General features: G+C 36.6%; 1 pseudogene; it reads right to left on the reverse strand.

Annotated features, from left to right (window-relative positions):
• Nucleotides 1-500: 500 nt before the first annotated feature.
• Nucleotides 501-1,623, reverse strand: LOC127218661 (actin, clone 302-like; annotated as a pseudogene).
• Between the last annotated feature and the right edge of the window lie 16,754 nt (nucleotides 1,624-18,377).

Raw genomic sequence — 18,377 nt, forward strand, 5'->3', positions numbered from 1 at the left:
TAGAAGAATTTTGCAGTACCTAATTTACACAGAAGCAATACTGTCACCTCCTCAGTGTGGACTCAGGAGGGCATGGACTCAGCGATCCTCCTCTAGGGAATGGGTGTAGCTTTTGGGAGGGAGAAGGAATTCCTGTAGCCATCTTGTGGGTATTTGGAATGACAAAAATATGTACAATCAAAGTCCTCAGCCACTTTTAAACTTTAGGGGACACTTTGCTTGCTGCTCCAACCACTACTGCCACCTTTACTGTTCCAGTTTTTAAATCCTGAATCAAAAGTGGCAAAACAAAGCAAAACAAAACCAAAACCTTTTTTGTCTTAACTCTTAAAACATCGCAGAAATCAAAACAAAACAACTACAACAACAACAAAAAAAGAAAGAAACCATGCCAATATTCTCTCTCTCCTCTCTCTGTCTCTGTCTCTCTCTTCTGTGAAAGTTAGGTTTTGTCAAAAAAAAAAAAAAAGGGTGTAAAACTCATCTAACTAACAGTCGGCCTAGAAACATTTGCAATGGATGATGGAGGGGTCAGACTCATCGTATTCCCTGCTTGCTGATTCACATCTGCTGGAAGGCAGACAGTGAGGCCAAGATGGAGCCACCAATCCACACAGAGTGGTACTTGTGCTCAAGAGGAGCAATGATCTTGATCTTCATGGTGCTGGGAGCCAGAGGAGTGTATGCCTGGGTACATGGTGGTGCCACCCTATAGCACTTTGTTGACATAGAGGTCTTTGTTGACTTCAAACTTCATGATGGAATTTAATGTAGTTTTATGGATACCACAGGATTCCAAACACAGGAAGGAAGGCTGAAAAGAGCCTCTGGGCAAAGGAACAGCTCATTGCCAATTGTGATGACCAGGCTCTCAGGGACTTCATAGCTCTTCTCCAGTGAGGAAGAGGATGCAACAGTGGCCATCTCTTGCCTGAAGTACAGGGCAACATAGCTCAGCTTCTCTATGATGTCATGCACGATTTCCTTTTCTGTTGTGGTGGTGAAACTGAAGCCACACTGGGTCAGGATCTTTATGATGTAGTCTGTCAGATCATGGCCCGCCAGGTCCAGATGCAGGATGGTATGAGAGAGAGCTTAGCCCTCATAGATGAGCACAATGTGGGTGACCACTTCTCTAGATTCTATCACAATGCCAGTGGTACCACAAGAGGCATACAGGGAAAGCACTGCCTGAATGACTACATATGCTACTGGGGTATTGAATGTATCAAACATGATCTGGGTCATCTTTTCATGGTTGGCCTTGGGGTTCAGGCCCTTGGTGAGCAGCACAGGGTACTCCTCAGGAACCACGCACAGATCATTGTAGAAGATGTAATGCCAGATCTCCATATTATCTCAGTTGGTGACAATACTGTGTTCAATGGGGTACTTCAGAGTCAGAATACCTTTCTTGGTTTAGGCTTAATTACCCAAATAGGAGTCCTTCTGTCACATGCCCTCTATCAGGCCCTGGTGCCTAGGGTGGTAGACAATTGAGGGAAAGACCCAGGAGATTCTTTCCCCTCTAAGCCGGCATTGCATATGTTGGAATTGTTGTCAACAATAGATGCATATGTTGGAGTTGTTGTCAACAATGGGTGCAGTGATACCATCATCCATGGTGAACTGGTGGTGCATGTGGAGTGGCAAAGAAAGAGCTGCAAGAGGCCTGTGCTCACAGGTAGATGTGGATGTCTTTTTCAGGACTTCAATTTATCACACCTTTATATGACATGGCTTTCATTGTACTTTTGGGAGACGGAGAAAGAGCTCAGTGGTTGAGGGCTTATGTTGCTCTTGCAAAAGCCTGAAGTTCCTTTTGTAGTAGCATCTATACTTCAGCCCACAACCTTCCATAACTCCAGTTCAAGAATACAATATGATGCCCTCCAATCTTCTGACCTCTTCAAGCTGTCTTCACACATGTACCATGGACATATATAGAGTTAGGTAAAAATTGATATATGTAAATAAATATAAAGCATTTTTATATCTAACATTTTTATTAATTTTGGGGGAGTTTTACAACATCCACTCCAATTCTGCTCATCTCTCATCCCCTCCATATCCTCCTCTAATCATTTCAGTGTTGCCCGCCCCCATCAAAAGAAAACAAAGCAAGTAAGCAAACAAACAAGATGAGAACAAAACAAAACAAAAACCTCTTTTATTCTCCTTTCCTGCCTATCTCTCCAACACCTCTTCATTCATCTTGGTGCCTTTGAGGGATTCGATGTGTCATATAGTATAGCCTTTTGTCCTATCAGTTTTACTAGCAAACTTTAATTGCAACAAGTCACAGGTGTGGTTCAAGATCTTTGGTTTCTTGTACACAATCATCACTGAATCCTCACTGGATCTTCTTTGAGGTAGCCAGTGGCCTCCCTGAGTCTTCAAAATCCTAGGGATATATTGCACAGTCCATCCCTTCATGAGTGCCAATGGGTCCTAAATAGGGTAGATGCTAACTAAAATGGGCCAACCTAAGTCAGCAACCCTATACGCATGCCTTCACAGGGTCAGTTCACTCTCACCTGTGGTGAGGTTAGGGGTCATCTCTCCCTCCCAAGTGAAGGTGCCAGCTTTCCCATGAAGATTGGAGCCAGCTCTGCTGCTATAATGTCCATCTAGTTAAAGGCAAGTCCAGCTTTCACTGGGCCAATGAAATGTGGGGCAGGCTCAGTATGGCCCTCTGATTTCATCTCACATGGTTCCTAACATGACATGGGCCACAGATATGAACACAGACTCCAGGAGAAGCTTGATCATGAACCCAGACATGACCCACAGGAGGAGATTGGGCATGGATCTGAGAGGAAGGAAGCACTGGCTACTCAGGTCAGGATAGTTCTGGAAGCAGCATGGTCCTTGACACAAACAAAGCCTTGGGTTATGGCCACAACACTGGGATTCTATGTCACCTTTGGTGGCATCATGGGACTTAGATTTCACAGACCCCAGCCATAGTAGAACAAAAATCCAGACACTGTCCTCAGAAGCAGCAGGGTCCAGATATCACCATTGCCTCAGGTGACAGTACAGGCTACTGAGATATGCAATGGGTCCAAGTGGTGGTGTGGTCTTCAGAAATCAACATGGACTTTGATCTTGGGCATCTATACAGCCTTCAGTGGTAACAGGAACCTCGAATATCATCAGCACAGACCCTGGCTACAGTAAGGCCACAAAGCATGATATGTCCCTCAGCTGTATCTCCAGCCCAGATGTCTCCATGGCATTGGATAACAGCACAGGCCATTCAGATATGCATGCATCGTGGCCCTAGACACAAAACCTGGGTGACTGATCTGATTCTGGGCATCTTTATGGCTTTCGGTGGCACCAGGAACCATGAAGGTCAATCCAACCCCTGGTCTCTATAGAGCCACAGACTCATACATGGCCCTCATAAGCCATCTGGGCCTGGATGACACGGCCCAGTTGGCAGCACAGGCCACTCAGATCTATATGGTATCTGCTGCAACATGACCCTAGTGAGGGCCCTAGTGGCAACCTGGACCACAGATTTCAACACGTGGCTAATAAGAACTTCCACTTAAAATTTAACAAAAACTGAAAAAAGGGTTTTAGAAACAAAAGAACAGTGACAAGCAAGGTTGCTTGGTAACATTTTCTGGGTTTCACTCGGTTTTGTGTGAGACAAGCAAAAAATTCTGCGGCCCCTTTAAGGGAAGATTCCTGACTCAGCATAAGCGGCAAAAAATTGCACGTCTTTAAAGAAACACTGCTAACAGTTTATTGGTGTGTATGAGAGATGGCAATGGCAGTGACCACATCTCCAAGCCGGCAGCATGCAGACCAAGGCAGTGACCACAACTCTCAGTGCTGACTGTACAAGTGCCACCGCCATTTTTGATAAACCGCGGCTGACACAGCTATGACTTTCATTTCAGCAATGTTGTTGTTTACCAGATAAAAGACTAGTGGCCAGAAAAAGATAAAGATTTGCAGTAAAGACAAATTCACATTAAGAAAACCTTTAAAGGTTTACAGTGTGTTTTAAAATATTCGTAGACATGGAAAAAAAAAAATAAAATGGTTTTAAAGAGACAAAGAGGAACTGGGTATGGTAGCACACACCTTTAATCCCAGCACTCCGGAGACAGAGGCAAGCAGATCTCTGTGATTTCAAAGTAAACCTGATATGCAGAGTGAATTCAAGGACAGATAAGAGTTACACAAAGAAACCCTGTCTCAAAAAATAAAAAATAAAAAAGTAAAAGAAACAAAGTAATAATAAAGCCAGGTAAAGATGAAAAGCTCCGACAGAATCTGGTTACTGTATGGTATTATATTGTCTTTGTATTGTTTGACTGCTGAGGAAACAACTGTTAAACAAATGCTCCTGAATTAATTCAATTTATACATTTTAAAAATGCTTTGACTCAAAAATTTCAGTTTAAGGACAAGTTACTGGGGAAAGGGATTTCTATTTTTGTTTCCACAGAAAATGAAAAGCTGTGGATTTCTTCCAGACTAATGTGGTTTGATCAAGCCAGACCCCCTGAAACAGAGTCGCTGGTGATCCAACATTCAAAGCAGCCTCACAGACTACAACCAGGATTTCTGCATCCTTTTAGGATCCCTATGACAGTGCCCCCTGTCAGCAGGAAGTAGTTTGGAAAGAACAACGCCCAAATTCCCAAATATTGTTTATAAATGTTTGTTTTCATTTAAATGGGCTTGGTTATAAATGGTTAATGATCACAACCAATATTCTTTTTAAAGGTAAAAAGGGGATTATGGTATAGATATGAATACTTTGTTTTGGAATGGATTTTCATTTATTGATACAATTTAAGGTCAATTTTGTGATGTGTATGTTCTCCTTTTGTTTAGGTATTGTGTTTTTATAGCTCATTTAGAAATGTAATGTATAATGTAGTATAGATTATAGATAATTACCTATGATAGTCAAAGCTTAGAGTTTAGTTAGGTTTTTAAAGATACACAAGAGATGTATTCAAGATAGATAGGAATTCTTCAAATCTTTCAAAGACCTACAGAATATGGCATTTAAAATGGTTTAGGGTTTTTCTTGACAGTGAGGCATTAATGCTCCTGGCAACACCACCTGAACCAGAAAGGAAGATGGAAGATGGACATTGAAGAAATGTGTCATATAGTTACTTCCAGTATGGCAAGACTAGCCATTTGGACAAGAGACTGCTCTTGTCTGGACTGCTTGACTTTATGTTGTATAAACTGGACAGGCAGGACCCATGGAAATGTGACTGCTGATTCAAGATGGACATTGCTACAGAGTTCCTGCTTCATGGAAGAGTCTGCCAGACAGTCTGCAGGACACAGAGGAAAGTGACGGACAAGCTGCCAATACAAGAAGACAGTTTAAAGTTTTCCTGCTTTGCTGAAGAGTCTGCCAGACACACTATGGCCTATTGGCTGAAGATGGAAGATTACAAAAGAACTTCGGGTGACCAGGCAGTGAGTTGTCTCTGTCATTTCTAGAGCTTATATATTATCTGTCTGTGGTCTTTGAAGGAGTTGAAGACAGATAGTTATGGTTATAGTTTTCATTAGTTAGGATTAAAGATAAGTTACTTAGACTTTAGACACACAATGATAGAATAGATGATGGAATATTTTCTTCAAATCTTGCTAAATATTAATGGATTAAATATTGTTAACTGTGATTCTTACTTGATAACTGGTTTATAATATATTTTGCTATGTTAAGGTTAAAACCCTTCTTTTTATTTAGACAGAAAAGAGGAGATGATGGGAGATGCCATTTTGTATATATGCTTCTCATACTGGTTAATGAATAAAGCACTGTTAGCCAATAGGAAAGCGAGATAGGAGGGACTAGGAGACAAGGAGGGAAGAGGAAGTAGTAAGGAGGAGCCAAGATGGAGAGTCGGGAGAAAGCAGTATGCCGGCCGGCTCCCTGGTAAGAGAAATACATAGATCAGAAGAAATGGGTTAATAATTAAGGCAGAGCTAGCCGATAAGAAACAAGTAACCTGGCCAATGGAATTATATCTAATACAGAGTCTCAGTGTGTTATTTGGGGCTGGCGTGGTGGCAGGACAAGACCGGGCGGCAGGTGGAAGAACTATACACCTTACACTCCTCCAGTGGCAGCATGGACCCTGAACCCTCAACATGGCCTCAGGTAGAGTTCAAGACCACTGGAATCAGCATTACCCTCAATGGCAACAGGAACCAAAGACATCAGCATAGATCCTGCCTACTGTAGGACAAGAGACACAGATAATGACCTTTAGGAGAAAGATATCAACATGCTCGGGTGGCAAGCAGACTGCCCCTATCAGCCTGAACCTCCCTGCCTGCACCATGGCTCCAGGTTGCAATCAGGGATCCATCATCAGCCTCCTCTTCACTGTCTTTATTTCTTCTTTGCTGTCTCTTTCCACAGGCCATGAACCATCCTGCTTCTCACGTCTCCCATTGACCCAAGTTTATGGTGTTCATTTATGAGGCTGTGAGGTGCTGGGAAGGTGTGCCCGTAGAAGTCTTCCCATCATCCAGGACCTTGAGGAACCTGCAAGGCTAGTCCTAACTATGCATGGATATTAAACAACAAAAAATTAATGTTATGCTTCTTCTAATTTTAATTGTTTTTTCTGTGTTTTTTTTTTTTTTTTTTTTTTTTTTTTTTTTTTTGAAACAAGGTTTTGATCTGCAGCATAGGCTGGCCTAGAACTCACTAAATGAGTCTTGAACTTGTGACAAATCTCCTAAATAACCCAGTGTTATGTTTATAAATACAATTTTATTGTACATATAATGAAATGCATGGCTATGGTAAAGACATGTAAAGTGTAAAGCTAATTAGATCTAACAACTATTTAGACACTTCAATTAGCTACCAACTCTATCTCTGTGTCACATTTTAGCTTGTAACCCTGTTCTAATTTAAAAAAAAGTGATGACTACTCTGGCACTTTCTCACTTTGTTTAGAGGCATAGTCTCACTGTGCATTGTGGTTTGGGAATTCTTCACCATTCTTCTCCCTAATTGGGAGTGCTAAGATTATAAGTAGGCACTGCCACGCGTAGTTTACTAAGACTTTTATAGTTGTCACTTTGTTGTTCTTCTGGGTGATTTTATTACTCAACTGTACATCACTAAATAGAGTAGTACAATACAGGCTTGGCAAATAATAAGATATATCATAAGTAATATGTCTGTGAATCTTTTTATCCCATCACAATTTATTTCCTGAAGAATCTGAACTACTAAAAGTATGTAGACTTTAAATTTGTAGATTAAATTCACGATGTTATCCAATACATTTTCTATGTTCTGTTATTCTCTAAAAATTATCAGATTGATCCAGAGATTGATCAAAGTTGTATTCAAACTCATGACAGAGAATAAAGTCTATATTAGATGCTTTTATCAGGAGGGAAGCAAAGTCTATTTGTTTGTTGTTTCTTTTTCGTTTTCATTTACCTCCACTTGATTATTAACAATCTCTGAGAACTTGACTGGATTTACAATCTCCTAGGAGACACATTGCTTGGAATGTCTTTAATTTTATTTCAATGTAAGTTAAAATAACGAAGAAAACTCCACACTAAAAGTGGGCAGCACCACCCCATGTACGGGAGTCCTTGACTGACATGAAGACAGAAAAATGAGAAAGCCAGATATCTAGCACCATTGCTCTTTCTCCTTCATGCCTGTTATCCAATATCTAAAATAAGCCCATGTTCTTGCTATGTCACCAATGAGCCAGTTCCACCATGATGCTTTCTCTGCCACAATGAACTGATATCTCAAACCAGGAGCTAGAGTAAACTCATCTCTTTGTTTTGAAAATATCATCAAAGCAAGGGTAAGGTAGATAATACATTTGTCCTTTCTAGATATATTTGTTTATCTTAGAAAACGTTCAACTAAATGTGTAATTATTTGTTGGTAAAGTTTACACAAAAATATGAATACATGATTTATTCAATTTAGCTACTCCTGTTTCAATATATTAAGTCACATCTCTGTCACCCTCAGTATTTTCCTGTATAATGAAATTAAATCTCAAGGGATTAAACATTCTTGTATTTTAATGTTTTGAAATGGAAATTTTCTTATTTTGGCAATTGGGGCTTCATTATGTTGTCTTTAAATCTCTTTTAAAATAACCAACATAATCACAGATACCTTCTTTTCCATCTGACATCTCAAGATGTACTAGGCTTTTCTTTTATATCTCCTGCCTCATATTTGGATTTATTTACTTTCCATTTGAACTTCTGGCATGTATGAATAAATAGTTATATTTCAGTTGTACAACTAAGTGTACTAAGGACACTTACTTCTCTTGAATTGACTTCTAAGTATAAAAACATAAAGCTAGGATACATGAATGAATGTTTGGATGGATAGAGTGTTGATTATAAAATGGTAGTATAGTTCCAGAATCTTCCCTCACCTGTCTTCTATTTTATACCTGCTAACAAATAAACAAGTTTAGAGAGTTTTCTACCTTTCAAATATGACAACTTTGTTTTCTTAAGTTAGCCCAATTACCCTGGGGAGACTTAGAAAATCTGATTGCTTGAGGCAACCAGCTCTAAATCAATGTTTCAGGTCAATCAATATTTTGGGCACTTTTAAAATAATAACCCAAATTTTTTGGCACCAGAAAGAAACTGGCATTTGCTAGCTTCCTTCTTTTAATTATCACTTGCCACTTTAACTCCACCTTTAAAAACTCCACCTTTTATAAACAAGTATTTTCTTTTTGTTCATATAGACTTTTTAATTCTTCCTTCCTTTTACATATTGGCAAGTATCATACATACTGTCATATATAGAATCCATTAATTCTACTTCTATGTGATGCCTTGAAAAAAATATATATGCTACTCAGTTGTACTCACATTCTAAAAAGTACACCATGTGTGTGTGTATGTGTGTGTGTGTGAGTGTCTGTGACATGATTAGTGATTATTGAGAGGAGAATAAATAAGATGCTGTACAGTTAGGTGGTGGAGCAAAGGAAGCAATTTACAATAATACGTGTATGAAAATATCACAATAAATAAAAATCAATGAGAAAGAGACACATATATAGAGACAGAAATAGAGACAGTGAGAGAAATAACAATATAAAGAGGACGGCTTTACTTTGGCTTACATTTTCTGAGGGTTTGGCCCATATATAACTAAATTTGTATTGATCTGTCTATGTGGTCTATGTGTCAATAAATCTATCTTTGAGCAGGAAATATTTTTATTGATCAAAATACACTAAATACACACACACACATATATGTATGTATGTATGTATGTATGTATGTATGTATGTATGTATGTATATGCCATTGCAATTAGTGGGGAAAAAAAGAGGCCATGGATTTGAAAGCTAGAATATTTGGGTTCATAGGAAGTTTTGAAGGAATAAAAAGTAAAGGAAATATGTAATTGTAATCTCAAAAAAATGTCCTTATATGTGTAGATAATATTATTCTAGAGTGCTTTAATGTAAGCTCTAAAGCCATAAAATATTTTACAAAAACACTCATGTAAATAATATTTTGTTATTTGATCTGTATGGAGCTTTTGCCTGCATGCATGTCTCTGTACCACATATATACATGGTTACTCCATATGTCAAAATAGGGGTTCAAATCACCTGGAAATGGAGTTGCATACAGCTGTGAGCCACCATCTGGTTACAGAGAATCCAACCCAGGCCCTCTGGAAGAGCAGCCAGTGCTCTTAACTGATAAGCCATCATCCCTCCTGCCTACCAATAGATTGTTTTGCATGTGTATACTGATTCAAAAGCAACAAATGCCAAGTGCATATGACTAGACATCTTCAGAATTTAAAGTGTGTGCTGGGGATATATCCAGTGATAGAGCACAGCACTAACATTTACAAGGCCCTGGGTTTACTTTGCTGAACTGCAAACAGAAATTATTATAAGAGTGCAAAAGGAGAAGAGGATTAGAAGTATCTGTTTTTCAAATGTAAATCCCAAGAATATGAGAAAGATAAAACACATATTAAAGTGTTTGTAGCTGAGGAGAGAGCTCAGCATATATTACCTCTTGGTGCTTTAGCATGAAGCCTCTATTTCAATTCTCTAGCATAGAGAATTCTGTCTAGCACTGGACAGAGGAAGCAGGAAGAATGTTGGGATTTGCTGGATGAAAACCTATTGCTAGGCTCAGTGTGAGAGATACTGTCTAACAAGTTAATAACATGCAGATTAACAAAGATGGATACCTGATGTCTTCTATCCTCCTTGTGAATGCATGCACATGTACTCACACACACACGTATAAACAATATAACAAAAAATAAAAGTTAGAAATTATATGTGGTGAGAATATCAAATTTTTATTCGGAGCATTTAAATAAGATATCTCATTATTGTAAATCAACTCAATTATTAAATGGAAAAATATACATACAAACATCTATGCAGTGATGCTGTACATCATTAGTAAAGAAATGCAAATCAAAAGCCCAAAAAGCTACTTCACCTTCATTAGGTTGTCTATACTGAAAAAGAAAAATAACACGTATTGACATGGATACCAAGAAATTGGAACTATCCTACATTGCTGGTGGGAATGTAAAATAGAACAACTGCTATGTAAACAGTCTGTTAGAGCCTCAGAAGTGACACTTAAGTTTACATATGATTTATTAATTCTATTCTTAGGTACATACCAGGAAAATGGAATTTATATGTCCATGAAAATACTTGTAATGAACAGTCAAGACCATCATCATTCTAGTCTAAAGTGAAAGAAACTGAAATGTCAATCAACAGGTGAATGAATAATATGAGGCAAAAGATTACAAGGGAAATAGTCCTTGCCTAATCAAGCGATGAATACAAGCTACAACATAGACGAGTTTTGAAAACATAAAGTAAAATTTTGAAAACAGAAGAAATAAGAGAGACTGCATATATATGATTTAATTTACAATAAATTTCCTTAAAAAATCAATCTATAGACACAAAACCATAAATTACTGGTTGCCTGTGATGAACTGGATATTTTGGAGGGCTGAGGGATCAAACATAAACTGTTACAGATTTGGGGTGGTGGTGGTGAGCATGTTCTGTAATTAGCTGAAGTACTGGTTATATAACCCATAATACAATAAAAATTTATTGCATTATGCCATTTAGAATTTTATGGCAGGTAAATATCTCCACAATGCCATTGGCAAAGCATAATAAATCATTAATTATGACAATGTATGGACTTCAGTAAGACTGTTTTTATAATATTTCACAAGAATGCTTTATAATATATCATAATGACATTCTAAATAATCCAAATGACTATTCTTTCTATTTTCATGAAGACAAGTACTATATGACTTCCTTCATATTTGGATAAAAAGAATTAATTTACTTGTGTGAACATTATTGTTGACAGGCTGCAATGCAATGATTTGAAAATATTCAGTATGCTGAATAAGTCTGAGCTAAATTCTAACTAGTGCTCATAGTATATAATTCAGTTGGCACATAGAAGCTGAATTATAAAGGCTATTTGGATGTAAACACATCATAATACATTGAAAATCATGTGAAGCTAGATTAACATCTCACCTCTAAAACACAGGCATTTTCTCATGGTAAGATCACTAGAAGCAAAGAATTAGAAATTTATTACAAATAAATGTAATTGGTACAGCTAAAATATTTACTACATTGATGCTGTTATTTAATTTTAGAACTTTACATGTACTAATGTAATAAGTTACCTCTTTGAAATCTCAGAATTAGGAGGGGGTTGGAGACATGTCTCATCAGCTAAGAGTGCAGATTACTGTTCCAGAAGACAACTTTGGCAACCACCACCTATTTTAGGTAGATCAGAATAACTCCAGCTCTAGGGGACCAATATCTTTTTCCATCCTCCCTGGCAATGTATGTTCTCATAAACATCTCCCACACAGACACATAAGCCTAAGTCAAAAGAAAAGAAGTCTTTTATAAGCGTGAATACAAAATTAACAGGTCTGAAAGCCTGGATCAAAATTGAAATGGAATTTAACAATCCTAAATAGCAATACAACCAACAATGATAAAGATAATGTTGATAATAATAATAATAATAATAATAATAATAGACAACAAGTTTAGAGAGTTTTCTACCTTTCAGATATGACAACTTTGTTTTCTTAAGTTAGCCCAATTACTCTGGGGAGACTTAGAAAATCTGTTTGCTTGAGGCAACCAGCTCTAAATCAATGTTTCAGGTCAATCAATATTTTGGGCACTTTTAAAATAATAACCTAAATTATTTTGGCACCAGAAAGAAACTGGCATTTGTTAGCTTCCTTCTTTTAATTATCACTTGCCACTTTAACTCCACCTTTAAAAAAAAATTTCTATGACTCTTTTACATGACTCGCTTTGGTCCCTGAGGTTATCATTAGCAATATCTCTATGTACTATTTGTTTATGCATTTTCAAAAAGGGATTGAAATCTACATAAGCAAAACCTAAGACTCAAATCATTCCCAAATTTTTCCTCTATATTTCTTTATGTTCATCATGCTTTCACATATTTCATACTTGGTGTTGGTTTGTTTTCATTTTGTATTATAATACACACAATGTGCTGGAAATTTAACAGTCTTTGAAAAACAAATCATCCACTATTTTCTACCAGCCTCTCATATACAACCTACATAGAATTTTTCTTAGGTTGTAACAGGATAGAATATGCAGATAGACTGTTGTGTTGTTTTGGAATAGTAAACAATATCTATAGGTTGTCCCTAGTAAATTCAAGACATATAAATCAATTGTTTGTTGTACAATGTATCCAAAGTCTGCCTAAGTTTTTTTTTCTTTTTACTGAATTGTAGAAATTTTCTAATTTTCTTTATGTTTTATAAAATTATGTACATACTTATGCACATATATATTTATATAGGTATAAACAGTTTGTTATCCATGAAATTATTCTTATATCAGTTGCAAGTTATGTTTTCTATTATGTATATGCATAGTTTTCTGTGCTCTATAATATCAGCAATTAACTGGCATATAAAAAAGTATACTTCCACATATACTACCAATGTCTAGCTGTATGTATGTGCATGTGAGTATAATTAGTTCTCCACAGAGGCCAGGGCTGTCAGAACCCATGGAGCTGAAGTCTGATGAATTTCTGAATCAGGTCGTGTGGGTGTTCTTTACTTCTGAGCCACCTCTACCACCATATCCATTTTAATAAATGTATCACATCATCGTCAGCCTTGTAAATGGTATTTCCCACTCTTAAGCACAGTCTTGCCTACATAAGCTTGTTCAAAACATTATATGTGCTAAAATCAAAACTGATTTGAGAAAATTATAAATTGAATTTCTACATTGAGAAAGGATGAATGTTTGCATTTCATCTGCTGCTAAAATTATTTTTATTTTTTCTCATTTTATTTTTGTTTTTTCAGGAAATAATGAAAATCTTTATGCCAAGAACTCCATTTTTATAATTCAGAAATTCCCATTCAGGCTCAATCTTCCTAATGTCATATTAGTTAATATCTTTGGGGTGGTATACTTCATTAATGACAAATGTATTTGACATGTAAATAATATTTTATTCATTGCTCTGTTATTTCTTCTAGGCATAAAGCTCTTATTAAAATTGCAAGAACAAGTGGTTAAAAACAGATCCTCCAACAAATACATTTTGCCACCCCTGTGTTCTATTCCTTTTTCCTCACTCTGATATTCAACTTCAGCTCTGAAGAGTCTCCAGTTATTGCCTTCCAGGTCATACTTCATGCCTCTGTTTCTTAGGTTTGATAGCTTCTCTTCACAGTTTTCCCTGAAGTCTCTGAGCACAAATAAGTCTTTTGCATCATCGATCACCACCTTTCAACATGCAGCATGGGTTTGTGAGTGACTCTCAACCATCATGCAATAAAGTATGAGATAAATTCACCCCATACAATACAAATTAGAACAGATTTCATGAGAAAAATTTAGAAACCAAGGTTATTTAAAGGGAAATATTTATATTACCCATTCTTTCATTTTGGGATACTTGCATTTGTTGAAAATCTGAGCCTTTGAATTTTTGATTGAGCCATGCCAGACAAACATTCATAAATTAATCTTTTTATTCTATGTTAGTATAACTTTCCTAGTATTCCTGAAAGTACATCCTATGCATTACAACAATTCATCCAGTTCCTCATAGAACTGCAGAGTAAACTTATTCTAGCACTGGCTCTGCTTTTCTCCTCATTCATTTAAACACATGAATGGCACATGCTCCTAAGGTTTAGAAAATCCTAAGGAGAAGAAATGAGGAAAATCTCATATTGTCACAATTTAAATCAGGTCTCCACCTCCCCCCTCTCTATCTCTATATCTCCCTGTGTGTATGTGTGTGTGTGTGTGTGTGTGTGTGTGTGTGTGTGTGTTTGTGTATGTGTGTGTGTGTGTGTGGCAATTAGCTAGAAAATAGAAAAAGAAGATACTTGCACACATAAAAATGATCTCTGTCAATGGTCAGCAGTAAGTTAGAGTAATTTATTTGAAAAGAATGTAAGATTGAAGTATGAAAAAAAAGGTAAGGAAAAGGCCTAGTTGGCTCTATGTGCCAGGTTAACTAGTTTGATCTTTATTTGTCAAAGGAAAATAATTGAAAAACCCTTGTATTATAAACATCATATTATAGATAAAGATTAATATGTCATCATTAAAAAAAGAAAATTTGAATAAGGAGAAGACAAAACAACATTCTTCAATCATCTTTGTCTCAGTGGATGTTTACTCACTTAATCACATTTTGAAAACACAGATTCATATAAACCAGGCTATCTTCTAGTTTACCATGTGGTCAACATTGACCTCAAACATAATCTTCTTCTCCCACCACTTCTTGAGAATTAGAATTACAAGCATGAGTCATCAAGCAAACTCTAAGAAGTATTTGAAATCTGAGCTTCAAAAAATATAGTTTTGGAGGATGAAGAGGTATCTTTTATGGCTATAGGCATTCATATCTCTTTTGGACAACCTGAGTCGTTCCTAGAACTCAGGACAAACACAACTACTTGTAACTCCAACTCTAGATTATCCAATGCCTTCTGCTGGCCTTTGCTGGAGCCTGCACTCATTCACATGACATCTAAAAACACACATACAGAAACAAGCATGTTCTTATAAAAACACATTTTCAAAATACAGTTTTCAGATCAGAGACTAATTCAGAGATGCATTTCAGGAAATGATTAAAATGTTTCTTACATTCAATGAAGTCTGAAAATTTCGGCTCTTGTTTGTCTTCCTTACATCATTTTAATTGATTTTTTAAATGTTTATTGTTCTGTCTGAGAGTATAATATTGCCACATACTTTCTCCCTTGCTTTTATTCCCTCCACATTCTTCCATATACCCTTCTTTGTTCTCTTTCAAATTCATTGTTTTTTCACTAAGTGTGTGTGTGTACATGTATGCATATACAATCCTAAATATACTCTGCTCAGCAATGGTACTTGTATGTTTGCTTTCAAGGATGATTATTTGATAATGGTTAAACAACTGGTGTTTGCTCTTCCCCAGAGAAGATTAGTTCTCTGACTCTGAGCATTCTTTAATTGCCAGTAGTTAAGATATAGTGTTGTGGCCTCATTGATTTTTTTCTTTCTCTTCCACTTTGGTATTTCTTAGATAACCTGAAGGATCCATGTACATTTGAATGGTCTGGGGTAAACATCAAAACTTAGGTTTGTAGCTAAAGCAGGGAGATAATGCTCAGGTCCTCCCAGTAATTGCAATTTAAAAATTCAGAGAAACTTTTGTTAAGGTAAGTCTGAGGGACTAATTATTCAAGAAAAAATAACTTTGAATTTAGATGAGCTTTTACAAATTTTTAATGTACAATGTGCTTTTTGTGCTTGTAGACTAAACCAAATAAGTTATTCAGTTGGTGTGACTCAGGATTACTTAATTCAATATCAAGTTTCTTATTTCTATTGATTTCTGCCTCCTAGACTAGTCCATTTTTATATGTTTTAGTTGATATGTGAGAAACAATTTCTATAGTGAATCAGTTTCCTTTCAATTGCTGTGACAGGACAAAATTCTTAGAGACCAAAGGGTTTGTTTCATTTGCTATTGCAGAGGGATAGAGTCTGTGCTGGCTAGGTTTATCAACTTGACAAAAACCTAGACATATCTTGGAAGAGAGAACCTCTACTGAGGGGTTGAATTAATTAAATTGTCCTGTAGGGGTGTCTGTGGGACATTTTCTTGGTAGTTGATTGACGTGTACAGGGACAAGTAACTGTGAGCTGTCGTACCACTGGACAGGTTATCCTGGGAGGGACAAGACAGCTAGATGTACATGAACCATGTAGCAAGCCAGGAAGCAGCTATCTTCCATGGCTGCTGCCTCAGCTCCTGATTGACATTCCTCAATTATGAAATCTGATGGGATGTATAAACAAAAAAAAAAAATATAAAATAAAATTCTTCTCCTAGTTGCTGTTGGTCATGATGTTTCAAATATCTATGAAAAGGAAAGTAAGACAGACCCCACAATAGAAGGTAAAACATATCAACAGACAGAAAGGGCATGGTGGCTGGAGCAGGAATCTGGCTGATCTGATTTCATACACACTAAAGAACCAGAGATTAAGAACAAGAAGAAAGATCAGGATGTAGAAATCCAAATATTCCAATACCCTGCTCCCACACCCCACACCAAAGCATACGTTACATCCTAAATGTTCTATAATCTTCCCAAACAGTATCAAAAACTACGAAAGCAAATGTTCAGACATGAACCTATGGGGAACATTTTATGTTCAATATACAACATATGGTATTGTATATTTTAGAGTGTGGGTTTTGGATATTGACTATGTAGCCATAAATCAGTCAATGACACTGTCAAATCAGGTAATTCACTTACAATAAGTCAGAGATAGTGTTTTTGATTAGTGTTTAGTAGGGGCAAATACATTAAAATTTACTTGCCAATTTTATCCAAAAAAGAAAATATTCACTTTGTTATATTTTGACTTAAAACTCCTTATGTTAGATATATTTATGCCTCCTTTTCTGCAACACAGTATCTGCTTGTATGTTGTGCAAATGTTTCCATGCACTTACTTTTCAAGTGTTTCTCAGAGCAGATGTTCCCCCAAGTGTACTTTCTTCCTCTTTTACCAGAATTTTTTTCTATACAAACAACAGATTGCTCTTTGGCTGTCCTTTAGATTTAAGAAGAAAAAAAATTCACCACTCCAGATGTTCGTTTCTTTTTCACTACCCCATGATTCTTAGAAAAGATTTATAAAGGAAGATGCAGCCTAACTCCTCCTTCATCCCTGCCTCCATAATTTTGTTTTATAAAAGTTGTCTTTTAAATCTTTCTAGAATTATCTTCTATGAATTTTTTTGAAACAAATTACATTTTCATAGTATTTGCATGAGATTAAAATTCACAGAGACTTACTTGTCTTAATATCAACCAATTTAATATAATAGCTCTACATTGCCCAATACTAATTAAGGGTAATCGTGAATATTGTTATTCACCAAATATTAATTCTTTTGATTGTTATGAAGGAGACCTGTGGAATATAGGTGTCAAATACTATACTTTACCTACCTATTTTACATTATAACACTAATTAAACAGTTCTAGTCATATATCCATTTATATTGAAATACCAATTTGCAAAGTGTTTTACCTGTACTATCTCATTTAATATCCACAGTCTTTGTTTATTTTTATTGTCCTGATAAAATACCCTGATAAAAACAGTTTAAGGAAGAAAGTTTTTTTTTCTGGCTTACAGTTCAAACTCCCCCATCACACCATCACCACATGTGAGTCAAAGTACAGGAACTGGAAGCATTCGATCACATCCTACTCTGAGAACAAAGGGTGCTTCCTAATGCTCAACTCAGTCTCTCCACTTTATATAGTCCAGGGTTCCCAGAAGAGGGACCCATCTACCCACACTCAAAATGAGTCTTGTCTTCACAGTTGAAGAAATCAAGACAATTCCCTGCATGCATCCCAAGAGGCCCATCATCTTTCAGGTAATTCTAGATCCAGTCATATTGACAACTATCACTAAATGTCATATGCAGACAACCTAATAGAGGTTTGATTATCTCCAGTTTCATAGGTAAAGGTTTGCCCAAGCTCCCACAACCATTAGCCTGAGGTCTCCACATTAAAGCCCGAGTTTGTTTCTTTCTACTTTTAACATGGCAAGGTATAGTCACAGTGCTTCAGTATGCATTCAAGTATAATCATGAACTTTGGATCCTCTAACTCCAGTCTTCCAAATTCTGGGATTATTCTTCTTTTACTAAACTTTACCTTATACCTCTGTTGCACT

The sequence above is a fragment of the Phodopus roborovskii genome, unplaced genomic scaffold (genome assembly GCF_943737965.1).
Source record: "Phodopus roborovskii unplaced genomic scaffold, PHOROB, whole genome shotgun sequence".
NCBI classification, from domain to species: Eukaryota; Metazoa; Chordata; class Mammalia; order Rodentia; family Cricetidae; genus Phodopus; species Phodopus roborovskii.